Consider the following 4,797-nt stretch of genomic DNA (forward strand, 5'->3'; position numbering starts at 1 on the left):
CACTGTGGGGTGGCGTGGCCCATCTGGGCTACTTGCACCCTGCCAGGCTTGTGATGCTGGGGATCTGGCGTATTAGCTGGGGTGGGTAGGCAAGGTGCTCAGGGGCAGGAGGGGCAGGCTTAGATCGCTTCTCCTTAGGTGATCCACTTCAGGAGGGGCCCTGTGGCAGCGGGAGGGAGTCAGATCCGCTGCCGGAGGTTTGGCTCCGCAGAAGCGCAGAGTTGGGTGTTTGCGCGGAGCGAGCAAGTTCCCTGGCAGGAACTGGTTCTCTTTGGGATTTTGGCTGGGGGATGGGCGGGGGAGATGGCGCTGGCGAGCGCCTTTGTTCCCCACCAAACTGAGCTCTGTCGTCCGGGGGCTCAGCAGCTCTCCCTCCCATTGTCCTCCAGCCCTCCCGCTCTCTGAGCAGAGCTGTTAGTTTATAACCTTCCAGATGTCAAGTCCCTCTTGCTGTTGGAACACACTCTGTCCGGCCCCTCCGCTTTTGCCAGCCAGACTCGGGGGCTCTGCTTGGCCGGTGAGCCGCCCCTCTGCCCCGGCTCCCTCCCGCCAGTCCGTGGAGCGTGAACCGCCTCGCCGTCCTTCCTACCCTCTTCCGTGGGCCTCTCATCTGTGCTTGGCTCCGGAGACACCGTTCTGCTAATCCTCTGGCGGTTTTCTGGGTTATTTAAGCAGGTGTAGGTGGAATCTAAGTGATCAGCAGGACACGCGGTGAACCCAGTGTCCTCCTACGCCGCCATCTTCCCTCTCTCCTTGCCAAAATAATTTCTAAAAGAAAATACGAACTGAGATTTGGAACATTTCAGGCCTGGCATGGAATGCAGTTTTTACACAAGTGTCTTGTGGTTCAGAAATCCGATTTCACAGCTTATCTTCCGTTAGATGAAAGTGTTTACGGTGTGTCTGGAGCTGGACTAAGTTCCCACGCAGGTGCCCAAGAGCAGGGGCCTCCTCTCTCCTCTCATTAATTTGCGGATGCCTGCACTGACGCAGCGGTGAGATGACTTTAATATTTTAAAGAATAATTTAATTACTTTATAAGTACTATACAGAGAAAACATCATTCCAATTGATGGGAAAATAATATAAATGTAACCGATTATAAAATGTTAGAAAAAAAGGAGTATTATGGAATTGCTTTAACATGAGAAAAGTGTGATTTAAACAAACAAAGAAACCTTAAAACAAACCTCATACTTGAAGATAAAATATTGAAATATTAACCCCTAACATAAGGAATGCTGCATATAGAACATTTACTGTATCTTCTATTCAACATTGGAAATAAAACCCTAGCCTGTGAAAATAAGTCAAGAAAAAAATACATAATTACACCTGGAAAGAAGAAATAAAACTGTGATTATTTACAGATGAAATAGCTTGTGTATATAAAACATCCAGAAGAACATTTATTTGAAATGGTAGAATTAATACATAAAATCAGCAAAGTCGTTCTATATAATACCAACATGTAAACTTCAATTGTATTTCTATTTACAATAGCAAAAGCTTCTACAAATTTAAAAATAAGGATGCCATTTACAAAAGCATAACTGAAATACTCATATTTATGTAAGACTTCAGTATAGAAACATACAAACTATAATAGGAAGAAATTAAAGAAAACCTATTTAATGGAAGGATCCAACACGATACAAATCAGAAGAGGCAATATTGTAAAAATGACTAATCTTTACAGATTAAAGATTAAATGCAAACACAATTTCAGGAGTTTATTTTTAACAGCTTTATTGAGGTTTCATTTACACAGCATAACATTCATCCATTTGAAGTGATTAATCAATGAATTTTAATATATTAACACGGCTTGCAAACATCAGCACTATCCAACTCTAGAAAATTTCATCACCCCAGAAGGAAACACTGTACTGATTAACAGTTGTTTCCTATCCTACCTCCCCTTAGCCCTTGGAAATCACTAATCCTACCAGAGAAAGGTAGGACCAGCGAAAGACATCCCATGATAAAAATACTAGACCCAGGAAACCTTTGTATTCTTGTGGGCATAAGACTCACATCCTCACTCCCAAGACACATCAGTAGAATGTATTTTAAAATGTTATATTCACACAGTTTAGAAGTAAGAGTTAACACACTATAGATAAATGGGATAATATTGGTGAATTCCAAGAAATAGCATACGGGAATGAAAAGAGGAACAAAAATGCATACTGCGTGACTCCATGTATATGAAGTTCAAAACCAAACCAAGAGACAAAAAGTCAGGACAGTGGTTGAAAAGGAAGGAGGAGGAGGAATGATAAGAGAATACAAAGAAGCAGGAGCAGGGCTGCTGGAGAGGGGAAGTCCTGTTCATGATCTGATTCATAATTACATGCTTCAATTCACTTTTGCATCAGTCTGCGTAATCATGTTTCGTGTCTTTGATGTCTGGTCAATTAAATAGCAAAATTTATTTTAGACAAAAAAAATTACAGAAGCATGGTTTTCTATAAAAAGGAAGAACTGGAAATTATCAAACATGCATCAATAGTAAAAAATATATAAATAAAATATCATGAAGTCAAATAATGGAATATTAATAGGCTTTTAAATAATAAACTGCAAATATACACCAAAAATATAATATTGACTGAAACAAGTTTTTAACAAAATGCTGGAAACATTTGAAATCTTACTATTATCTCTTCATCATCGATGTAGAGCAGGTTAGAGCTCTTAGGAGCACAGGCCTTCAAACTCTCATTCCATGTGTGTTGTGTTTTTTTCTTCAAAATTAAAGTAATAAAAATTGTTGGGACATGTTAACCATTCCTTTGGACAATAACTACAATGATACACTGAGGAAAGATTATAAATTATTATCCAAAACAGTTTGAATATTTGAAATGAAAATTAATTTACCTATTTGTAATAGTTATAAACATTGCATGTATATAACATAGCTATGCACACTCATAAGCTGGTAATGTACAATAAAACACATTCACACACACTTACAGAGAAGGGTTAGTCTCTTATCCCCTACTTTATGTGTCCGTATAAAGGAAACAAACAAAAATACCCATCTATTCTTGTCCTGAAAGTCACTGAACAAAACAACATTTTTAGAATAGTATATTTTTTATCACTTATATCATAGAAGGAAGAAATTTGAGCCAATTGGCAACAATGGATCTAATAATTTTAAATGAATATTTCTTCACATTGTTAGTGAAGAGGAAATAGTTTTCTCTAATCAGTATTTATGAACATGGATTGCCTAATTTTATAATTTACATTCCCTCAAAAAATATCATTTTGTCTACCCTAAGATGAACACAAAATATAAACTTTACTAATATCAGAACTTTGAAAATCATTGTATATGTTTATAGATCCTTGTTACCAGGGAAGAATTATTCAGCTCTGGTATTACAGTACCTAAAAAATTTAAAGTAATCCTCATAAAAATGAATACTGATCTAAATAGATCTTAATAATTTTAGTTTCTTAGTTTGATATTTGATGTATTGTTTTAGATTAGAATGATCTGAAATAAAATAGATATTTCAAAGAAAAATTAATAAAGAAATGAAGACGTGGAGGGAAAATATTTCAAAAGCCCAAAGGACCAAACTTCACCATCCCTTACAATATAATTTTTAGCCAATCTCAGAAATTAATTTGTATTTTTCACAAAGGTCTTTCAGTCCCCTAAAGTATGTCTTTGAGTCATTATATATATATATATAAATATATATACATATATATTTATATATATATATATAATATTCTCATATATATGATTTTCTCGATGGTCATTCTGTTATTATACCTAGGAAAAATTCAGAATAATTATAGTGCAAAAAAATACATTAAAATGTAAGTTCTATTGTGTAATATTGTGAAATATTTAGAGACTCTGACAATCATTAAAGTGAAAAGTTCCTTTATCATCTTTCAAAAATGACTTACAGGGAATAACAGCTATCAGTTACCCACAGTGGCGATCAAGATAAGGCGGATGATTCCTAGGATCCCAGCCTTGAGCTTCTTCAGAGATGATGGTAAATCTGCAGGAAGAAAAATCAAACACTGAGAAAAGATGGATGAACACAATTGTTTAGAAAAAGAACCCATATGTCAAAGATATCATATATATAAACTTGGACTCCAAACTCATATCCACCATTGTAATCTTCTCTTAAAATATGCCATTGCATAATGCTCCATGAGACGTTGGTAAAGATGAGGAAGTATAACAACACCTGAACAAAGTTAGTCCTCAGATTTCAATCAGAATACCGTATTCCAACTTTAAGCTCTGATCCTCTCAAATGAAAAATATGTAAACTTATTCTCTATGCTTACCCCATAACTTGGCACCCCAACTGCACATGCTAGAATAGTTATACTCTTGTGTCTATTAAATGGTTTACCTTTGCAGTGTTAGTTCTTATCATTCCCTTGAAGATCCTGAGAAGCATTTTGAGGGTTTAGTTCTGCATAGGTTATTTCCTGCTCAGTTACCAAAATGGAAGTTTTAGTGCCCTTAGGTTTTATTTGCTGCCTCTTTGAGTATTTAGCCACATTCAATTCTGCATAAGTTACTCTTTGGTTATTCATCTCTACAGCTAAGCAAAGCCAGGGACTGTGGTCCAATATAAGAGTACTTGACAATAAATGGTACATCTAATGCAGAGATACCTAGTTCTATAAAACTGGGGGGAGGGTGGCAGGTGAGAATTAGTGTTCATTTGAAACTGAAAAATCTAAAGATCTAGTTCTAAATTTCTTAAAGAAACAGACTTTTCCTTATTCATCCCACTAAAT

General features: G+C 36.3%; 1 pseudogene; it reads right to left on the reverse strand.

The window, feature by feature from the left end:
• Nucleotides 1-914: 914 nt before the first annotated feature.
• LOC125170563 (NKG2-A/NKG2-B type II integral membrane protein-like) lies at nucleotides 915-4,590 on the reverse strand (annotated as a pseudogene).
• Between the last annotated feature and the right edge of the window lie 207 nt (nucleotides 4,591-4,797).

This window comes from Prionailurus viverrinus, chromosome B4 (genome assembly GCF_022837055.1).
Source record: "Prionailurus viverrinus isolate Anna chromosome B4, UM_Priviv_1.0, whole genome shotgun sequence".
Taxonomy (NCBI): Eukaryota; Metazoa; Chordata; class Mammalia; order Carnivora; family Felidae; genus Prionailurus; species Prionailurus viverrinus.